The sequence below is a fragment of the Mesocricetus auratus genome, unplaced genomic scaffold (assembly GCF_017639785.1).
Source record: "Mesocricetus auratus isolate SY011 unplaced genomic scaffold, BCM_Maur_2.0 Super-Scaffold_100008, whole genome shotgun sequence".
Lineage (NCBI taxonomy): Eukaryota > Metazoa > Chordata > Mammalia > Rodentia > Cricetidae > Mesocricetus > Mesocricetus auratus.
The window spans coordinates 58,375,806-58,386,001 of NW_024429192.1; the positions used below are offsets into that span (position 1 = coordinate 58,375,806).

Below are 10,196 nucleotides of genomic sequence, written 5' to 3' on the forward strand. Positions count from 1 at the left end.
GGAAGCGAGACGCTCGCGCAGCTAGTGCGTGCCCGCGGCGTTCAAGGGAAAAGGCGCCAAGGCGGCAGGTGTCGGGAGGGCGCCCGCGATTGGCTAGGCCTTTCTCCACCGCGCCCCTCCCCCGCGGTGTCGCCGCAGCTGGCGGGTCGCCCTCCCCCCCAACTGTGACCGACCGTCGGCCACGCCATTCAAGGTCAGAAGTGTTAGCCTTTACTCTAAAACGTTCCTGCAGGCGGTGAAATGCAGGTTTTGGTCTCCGCTGAAACCATATCGTGTTTTGCAGCCTCGAAATGCTTTACAAAGGAAGTACTTTTATGTAAAATGCAGGTTTTTTTAAAAAGAAGATCTTCACAGGCAGCACTTGAGCCCAGCAAAGAGCTTCCCACGCTTAATAAAATGAGCCGGTGAGAGGGGAAAATAGAAACCTATGATAAGATTGTAGATTAACTAGTATGTTTATCGCCATTGTTGCTGTTAGAGGATTGTTGCAATGCATAGCAAATAAAAGGAGTTCCGTTAAAACTGCAAACATTCACACCCTTTTCTTCCTATCTGTAATTTACTGTCCAGCCTGAGATAAATTTACAAAGAATTTACAAGGAGAGTGTGTCCTAGACCACAAAAGGATTACAGATAAAGGACTCCCTGGTAGAGTCCTTAGGGCCCTGGAAATGTCTTAAAAAGTGCTACTTCTCAGCCTCCACCGCTTCGGCCTTTGGTTTATCTGTTCTAAAAATGCAACAAGTATTTAGGATTTGCTAACTGCTGGTCCCTTTATAACGTACTCGTGTCCAAAATGTACCACTCCCAAAATATATAATAACTTTATAATCTGGAGCACCACTGTAAATTTTTAGAAGATCAACTTCTTGCGCTAGCCATTAAGGGATCTCTTTGAAATTCAAACAATAAACCAGGCATTAAGTTGCTCACCATTTTTAAGCCTTTGTCAGAACACAAACAAAATATCTCATAACAGAGATCTGCCTGCCTCTGCCTTCTAAGTGATAGGACCAAAGCTTCACTCCACCACTGCCCAGCTACAAATAATAGTTTTATATTAATTAACATGAAACAATAATGTAAACACCAAAGAGGAAGTCATTTTTTTCTTTTGATGCCTTTATTAGTGACAGGGGACTCGATGCAATTAAATCCTTTATTAATCCTTTTGACTGGAGATTTGCAGGCTCCTCCTCCCCTGAAACTTTAAGAAAATAAATGTGAATTCATTCTTCTTTGTTATAAAGCCTATTTATACTAAGAAACAATTTTCCTTTGCCTCCTATTCCATACAAACATTGATTGCCTTGTTATCATTACTAATAGTTTTCTCTCTTCCCACTTCAGGAGGCTCAGTAGCTTACAAGCTTACAATGAAAAATGATTTGGTTAGCCATGTGTAATGTTCAATGCCTTTAATCCCAGCATTTGGAAGGGAGAGGCAAGTGGCTCTTTGTGAGTTCAAGGCCAGCCTAGTCTACATAATGAGTTCCAGGATAGCCAGAGCTACATAGTAAGAATGTCTGGGGTGGGGATGTGGGGGAGACTAAACATGGTTGGGTAATTTTTATTTAAACTATCCATTTTCAAAAGTCAACCTTCCACAAAATGCTTTTAAAATAAAAGCCAACAAAGGAATTCTTACAGTTCCTCAAAAAGTGTGCATAGACATAATGTCACATGTACTAGAATTTTCACAAAATTTACTGAAACCAGGCTTGGTGGCACACACCTTTAATTTCAGCATGCTGAAGGAAAAAAAAAATTCCCATAACCTTGAGTTTGAGTTTGGGGGTTAATAGCTTAAAGCTTGGAGGGTCCAAATGCTGGAATTCTCAACTGCCTTAAGCCTTGAGCTTTCCTTTCTGTGGATTTAATAAGCTAAGGCAGGTAAAAAGCTACTGAAACTGAATGTGGCTGCTCAGACCTTTGATCCCAGGACTCAGGAGGCAGAGGCAGTCAGATCTCTGTTGTGAGATATTTTGTGTTCTGACAAAGCTTGTCTGGAGATTAGAGGGTGGAGCTAGCTACTAGTTTACCATAGAGGTGTAGAGGTCTATACAGAGGAGACAGGAAGTGATAAGGCAGGGCAGAGACAGGATTTTTGGCCCTTTAAGTCTGAGATTTTGTAGGTTAAGAACTGTAGTGGCTGACTGCTTTCCTTCTGTGATCTTTCAGCTTTCACTCCCTTATAACTGACTCCGGTTCTTATTGATAAGACCAATTGGGATCGTACTTCGGATCTTGATGGAGTTGCAGGACAGCCAGGGCTATACAGAAAGACCCTGTCTTGGGGAGAAAAAGTTACTGAAAATGACTGGCACATTGTAGACTCTAGGTCAGCATAGGTGGAGGCAGTTTACAGGGTGTATTGGGTGAGGCAGACTTGGAAGATGTCTACAGAACTAGGTAGGATTTGAACTCATGGAGAGGAACAAGACATTCCATTGGAGAGTGGTTGGAACCTCCAGCTCAACCCTGCAGGATCTGGAAAGCCCAGTTCCTTACTCTTGCTCGATGTCTCCCTCCCTCCCTCCCTTCCTCTGTCTCCAAACCTGGTCCACTCAAAGAGTCTCCAAACAAAGGAAAGACTCCACAATGCCCAGTTCCACATTCTTGGAAGCTACTACATCATCTCCCCTTGTCCACAACCTATACTGTCTCCCTGCTTTTATTTGTGGGTGCAGTTCCTCTGGCCTCAATCTCTGGGACTGGAGAAACCACCTGGGAGTTGCTTTGCTCAAATAAACCTCTTATACTTTTTCAATTGAACTTGATCTGGCTTACAGCATCAGCAGAGAAACTTATCATGGGAGGCAGAAGACCAGTCAGAGCGCAGCTCCACTCTGAGTAGAGACTAGTGTCAGGTTAAAATTCTACTCCTTGGGTGAGAGTTGGTTCAGCTGCTAAGAGCACTGACTGTCCTTCCTCTGGAGAACCCTTGTTTGATTCCCAGCATCTGCCTACACAGAGGTTCACACCCAACTGTGACTCCATTTCTGGAGGATCCAGTGCCCTCTTATGACCTCCTCTATCTGTACCAGACATGAAGTTGGCACACAGACATACATGCAGGCAAAACACCATAAACATTACATTTTTTAAAATGGGGCTGGATGGGCTGGAGAGATGGCTCGGCAGTTAAGAGCACTGACTGTTCTTCCAGAGGTCCTGAGTTCAATTCCCAGCAACCACATGGTGGCTCACAACCACCTTGAATGAGATCTGGTGCCCTCTGCTGGCATGCAGGCAGAAGACTGTATACACAATAAATAAATATTTAAAAAAAATAAATAAATAAAATGGGGCTGAAGATGTGGCTCAGTGGTTGAGGACACTTATTGCTCTGTCGAGAACCCTAGCTCAGTTCTCAGCACTCAGCACTCACAAGGGACTCTCAATCTCCTATCTCTAGAAGATCTGTCTTCTAAATTTCTCTGGCACCAGACACTCAGGTGGTATATGCATACATGCAGACAAAAACACTCAAGACACATAAAGACAAAGTAAATACTCAGAAAAGAATTTTAAAATAATGTGAATTAATTAAAAATTCCACTGTTACCACCTATTTGTTTCCACCACTGTATTTGTAAAAGATGCCTTCATTTATTATTTGTTGTTATTGTTCTATAACTATAAAAATATCACAGAGTTGTTTTCAGAGGAATGTGTTATTTGGGACAATTAGAATCTTCACTCCTTGGGCCATGGCCACTCATATTCGGTTCAAAACTAAACTCATTTTTCCTTTGAAGTGAGAGCCGGGTCTTGTGTTGACAGAGGTAACAGCATTATTATGTATTGAGTAATGCTGTATGATGGGAAAAGATATGCAAAGAATGGGGTGGGGGTCTGTAGCACCAAAAAGCCAAACAGCAGAATATGTACTTAAAGAGCAACTATGACAGAAGTGAGTGTGTATAACAGTGGAATGCTATTCAGCCATGAAAAATGAAATCCTATCAGGACAGACATGGTGCACACCTTTAGTTCCAGCACTCTGAGGAGGCAGAAGCAGGAGGATCTCTGAGTTCAAGGCTATCCTGGTGTGCATAGTAAGTTGCAGGATATCCAGGGCTGCATATAAAGTCCCTGTTTGAAAAAACAAAATAACAACCAAAAAAAAAAAAAAGAAATTCTGTCATTTGCAACAGGATGATGGAAATTGGGAGTACAATGGTGGACACCGAGTCTGAGGAGAGGAAAGGGAGTGGGAAAACGTTGATCAGTAAACCGAGAGACAGATAGGCAGCAACAAGAAGTGCTGAGAAGACAGCGCTTGCCACCCAGAGGTCAGAAGTGGAGTTCAGATCCCTGAACCCACACGAAAGCTGGGTGAGCATGTGGCCTCTCTGTGAACCCAGCTCTTGGGAGCACAGATGGGATTCCCGAGGCAGAGGGGCAAGCTGGACTAGTGGGAGAGCCTACCTCCAGGTGCTGTGGGAGACGCTGTCAGAAAATCAAGTGGAGAATGGTTGATCTCTGGCCTTCACACCCATAGGCATGCATATTCACGTGCATCTACATACACATGAAAACACACCCATGCACACACACACACTACATATATACAGGAGAAAGTGTTTTAAGAGGATATAGGTGCAAGGGGTTCCTGTGTGATTTCTCACAGTAAGGTTCATATAATAATAATCTCAAGTTCCAGGCCAGTCTGATTTACGCAGGGAATTCAAAGCTAACCTGTGACATCAGCTTCTAGAAAATATTTTGAATGCTTTGCCATAAAGACAAAATTAGTGTTTAAATTGATCTAAACATTACACACTGGCAGGATAGTGGTGGCACACACCTTTAATCCCAGCACTCGGGAGGCAGAGGCAGGCGGATCTCTGTGAGTTCGAGGCCAGGCTGGACCAATAGCCTCCAAAACAATACAGAGAAACCCTGTCTTGTAAAAACCAAAAACCAAAAACAAAAAAACAAAACAAACAAACAAAAAAAAACAACAGTCTGTGACAGCCAAATGCACCAACTAAAAAACTTGTTCTGTCTTCATAGAGGCTCATCTGTGGCTCTATCTGGTTCCAAATGATTACGTAGATTGTAGTTAATATGTGTCTGTACAAAACGAGGCCAGAAAGGGGTGTTTTTATTTTTTTTCTTTATTTTGTCTTTGTTATTTTGAGGTAGGGTCCTTCTTTATAGCCTTGGCTGTCCTGTAATTAGCTATGTAGACCAAATGAGTCTCAAACTTGGCAGTCCTCCTGCCTCTGCTTCTGAATGATGGGATAATGACAAGCATCACCACATCTGGCCAGTTCCAATGTTTTTGTTGATGATTTATTTATCTTTTGATTTTGTGTATGTGTCTTGCCTGCTTGTAGGTCTGTGTATCACCTTCATGCCTGGTGCTCTCAGAGTCAGAAGAGAGAGTAAGATCCCTGAAACTGGAGTTTTGATGGTTGTGAGCCATCAAGTGGGTGCTGGGAACTGAACCTGAGTCGTCTGTAAAAGAGACCAATGCTCTGAACCACTGAGCCATCTCTGTAGCCCTCAGTGTTTTTAATGTGAAAGTAAAACTGAATGAAAATACTTTCTCCTTCTCAACCCCAGCTCTAAAAAAGGACCTTTACTCCCTGCCCTCAGAGAGCAAAGTCCTAATACACATCTCATGTGAGCTACAGACTAGGTACCAAAAAGCAACCAAGTTGGGTAGGGGAAGCGTTGAGAACACAGATCTGCCAGGTGATGGCACACAGGGGGGAAAGGCTTTGAGCTTTTGGGATTTTGGAATTTTGGTTTTTTTGTTGTCCTTGTCTCATTTTGTTTTTTGGCTTTGTTTCATTATTGTTTGATTTATTGGGTATTTTGTTTTGTTTTAACTGGTTGATTTTTTTTTTTAGACAGAATCTTTCTATGTAGCTCTGGCTATTCTGAAATTCATAGAAATCCACCAGCCTTTGTCTCCCTACCAAGTACTGAGATTAAAAGTATGTGCTACCATGCCTGGCCTAGTTTTGAGATTTTAAAACACTAATATGTTTTTGTTGTTCTATTTTATTACATAAAAAAACAGGCTGGGTGTGATGGCACTGAAAGACTGTGAGTTCAAGGCCAGCCTGGTCTATAGAGTGAATTCCAGGACAGCTAGGGTTACATAGTGAGATCCTGTCTCAACACCTTCTTGCCCCTTCAAAAAACAAACAAACTAAAAAAAAACCAAAAAACCAACCAAACACAAATAGCATTTGTCTGTTCACTTAATAAATGTTCCTTATGGAGTACTGTGTGTGGCTCAAGTCAGTAGTAGAGTCCCTTTGATCAGTGTTTCTCAAGCATTTTTAACTGTGCACCATGGAAAAGCGTGTGAGTACGTGCGTGCGTGTGTGTGTGTGTGTGTGTGTGTGTGTGTGTGTGTGTGTGTGTGTGTGTGCGCGCGCACATGAGTTTCATGACAATATGCATACTATGTACAAACATACTGAAGTTTCCTACTCTCTTCATGATCCAGATTATAAAATGCTGCTTTGAATCCATTCGATTGACTTCCTGGTGGGCTGTGTGACCTGGGTATGAAAGCATAAGGAAGAGCTTCAAGGCCCTCTTTCTCGGGAACAAACCTTCCCAGTGAGCAGAATAAAGGACTTACTTAAAGTGAAGGTTTCTCCTGGGTCCTCTGCCCATTGCTTCCACTCTCTACACGCTGCACTTGAACAAATATTGATTTAGGCTTTGAGTTGGAGGCTGAGGCAGAAAGACAGATGCAGGAAGCCTTTTGAAAGGCTCTCAAGTGGTGACACATGCTTTGGCTGGTGATGGCTAAGCAGGTCTTCCTAGAGGCCTCTAGACCACTCTCACCCACAGTGAGTTCTGACCACAGCGCCTGGGTAACATGCTGTCTCCTTTCTCATTTCTGTGGAACCGAAGCCCAGGGAAACAACTTTAGATCCAGACTCATAAAACTAAGATGTGAAACTCTGGTGCTTGGGAGCAGGATGGGGTCCAGAGAGCAGCTCATACTCTCCAGGGTGGTACTATTTCCCCATCTCCTTTTTTCTTCCGATACTAACTTGGAGCCCTTTGTTTTTCTGTCCTTATACTAACGGCCACATTATGGTCTTGTTTCCCCAGGGCAAAAGGTAAACTCACAAAAGATTATAGAACAGAAGCAATATCCAAGCTAATAGGAAGGAGTCTGCCCCACTTTACAGCAAAGTCCAAGGTTATTTAGGTGGGGAAAGCAAGGTAATTAATTTATAGTTAATTATAAGGATGTTTATACCCACCAGTATAATGATGTGAAGATATTAGGCATGAGATTTAGTCACACTTGGGTAAGACAGAATTAATTTCATAATAGAATTTTCAGTTTGGAGCAATATTAACTCTTGTTGGCCTTGACCTTAGTAAGTGCTCAGTAAATGAAAGGTAGATTCATTAAATACCACTACTTTATTCAAATAAGTGGCTAGGGTCTCTCTTACTTCCCCAATCAGAGAGAAAATTCGTCTCAGAGTTTTGGGTAGTTTGAACTATGTTGTTTAGGTATGAAGCTCCCCAATCCTGTGTTGGAGGCCTGGTCCCTGGCTGGTGATACTATTGCCAGGTGATTAGATAGTGTATTAAGTTCATTATTGGGTGAATATATTCATATGTTTGTTTTTTTGGAACCTCCAGCTCACTCCTGCATGATTCTGGAAAGCACCATTCTTGTCTGTCTGTCTGTCTCTGTCTCTCTGTCTGTGTCTTTGTGTCTGTCTGTCTCTGTCTGTCTCTGTCTCTCTGTCTGTCTCTGTCTCTGTCTCTCTCTCTCTCCAAACCCTGCCTGCTCAGAGAGTCTCCAAACAAAGGAAAGGCATCAAAAAACCCAGTTCCACACTTTTGGCGGTCATTGTAGCTTCCTCCCCAAAGCTGCCAGCTGCCCAAGTCACCTCACTGCTTAAAGTGTTCAACTTTTGACCATCTTTGGGTACAAACCCAGCTCATGGCAGACACGTTATCACCCCTTGCCTACAACCTATACAGTCTCCCTGATTTAGTTTGGAAGTGCAGAATCTCCAGCCTCAATCTCTGGCACTGGAAAACCCCCCCCCACACACACACCCAGGAGTTGCTTTGCTCAAATAAACCTCTTGCTACACTTTTTCAATGTGACTTGATCAGGCTTTCTGCTTCAGCAGAGGAACTTATTATGGGGGTGGGGGCGCATAAAACTTGTTAATGTTCACAGCTGATTTGGTTATTAGGAAGTGAGGCTAGTTAGAGGAAACTGCTTTCTGAAAACTGTGGGGTGACCAGCCTCACTCCACTGTGCCCTTTGACCATGATGTGCTGTCTCACCACAAGTCTAGAAAGAGATTACCAGGTGACCATGGTGGGAGCTAAAATAGGTCCTCTTTTAGTCATTCTTGGATATTTTGTCACAATGGCAGAGATATTAACCAGCACACACCAAAGAAGGGTCTTAACTCTCCAGAGCTGTGTTCCCTCCTTTATTTTCAGTAAACTGGATGCTATTTGAAGATTGCTTTGCTGTCCCTAGAAATCCTTCTCATGCTGAGTGTCCAGACCCCCTTCTTCTTCCATGATGAGGAACTCTAAGATCAAAACCAGATCATCAGGAGAAGTAGCAAGTATCTTTACCCACTGGGCCAGATAATTCTAAAAAACTTCAACTTTGCATTGTAACTTTGCAAAAGGTCCCATTTGACAACCTCATGCAACCCTATTTCCGCTTCCTTGACAGCTGATTTCTTTACACTCCCAGGATCTGAGGACAGCCAGTGAACTAAAAGAATTATGTTAATTTTGTTTCTAAAATGTCAGTGAGCCACTTTAGCTTTTCACATTTTTATCTACTCTTTCATCTATCTGAATTTTTCTGCCTCCATAATTGAGATCTGATGTCCAATACTTTTGATAAACTGTGTAGCATGTGCTCAAACATTGACTAAGCTGAGCGTGGTTTTGCATGTATGTTTGTTTATTTGTTTAGATTAAGAAGAGGCCTTTGAAAAGAACTTTGTAGCAGTTGATATAATGGGAAAATGAACAAATGTATAAAGAAAGAAGTCACTTGGCTCAGCAGGGTGGCTCAATATGTAAAGGTGCTAGCTGCCAATCCTGACTGCCGGAGTTTGATTAAAATTGTTACACACACACACACACACACACACACACACACACGAAGAGGCTACAAGAAGACAAGGAAAAATAATCCCAAGTCAGCAAATTCAACATGCAGGAAAATATCAAATCATCATTTTTTTGGTCTTCTTGGCATAATATGCATAGTAGACAGAATTTTCCTGTTTGGAAAAACAGTTCTGCCCAAACTTTCATTTCTTAGACATGGAAATGTGGTCAAAAGGCAACTTTATGGTGGTCACATCTGGGAGGGCTGGCCTGGCTTCCTCTAGTTCATGCCACCTGAGTCCTAAATGTGGGAAAAGTTGTATTCCATGGCTGGGGTTCCCAGGCCCCAGGGTCATCTCAAGTCAACCGAGTTCCTAAACTATGCAGATTCAAAGCTGGGTGCTTGTATATGTCCTCTTATCTGGCTTCCAACAATTCTGTAAGTTGGGAAGTCTACCCATTCTATAGATGAAGATGACAAATAATTGGCTACAAGTGACAAAACTTTTAACAGCAGAGCCCAACTTTAAGATTCTTTGAAGTCTTGAGACTCTGTCTTAAAACCACTTTTCACTATATACTGGGAACTGAATTATTTAAATTATAATTTAGAAGACAAAAAATGGAAGCTTTGCTTTAATCCAAGCACTCAGAGGTAGAGGCAGGTGGGTCTCTGTGAGTTAGAGGCCAACCTGGTCTACAGAACTAGTTCCAGGACAGCCAGGGCTGTTACACAAAGAAACCCTGTTCCCCCCCAAACAACAACAACAACAAAAAAACAAAAATAAAAAAGGAAAAACAAAGAAAAAAGATTGAAGCTTTGTTTTCACTATAGAAGGATTTACACCTAGGCTCCTGAGCTTTATAACTGTCCATCTTGGGATTTTGATGACAAGGTCACAATTAAGCTCCTCCTAAAAACAAAACAACAACAATAAAAAACCCAAGTCAACAGGTCAAAAGTGTGCCTATGGTTACTCTCCCAAATGCTCCCTAGAAGTGGCCTCCACTGCAGAGGGATTTATAATCAGCTTGACTAATGAGCTGAAGGTTCATGCCTCCTGACCAAACCATGGTTAAAAGCAGTCAACCTAAAG

At 42.4% G+C, this 10,196-nt stretch overlaps 1 long non-coding RNA gene across 1 annotated transcript; it reads left to right on the forward strand.

Moving 5' to 3' along the window:
- The first annotated feature begins 10 nt into the window (after positions 1-10).
- On the forward strand, positions 11-6,623 carry LOC121141961. The gene is made up of 2 exons (XR_005878947.1): positions 11-404; positions 6,476-6,623. It is a non-coding gene; the product is annotated as an uncharacterized LOC121141961 (long non-coding RNA).
- The last annotated feature ends 3,573 nt before the right edge of the window (positions 6,624-10,196 follow it).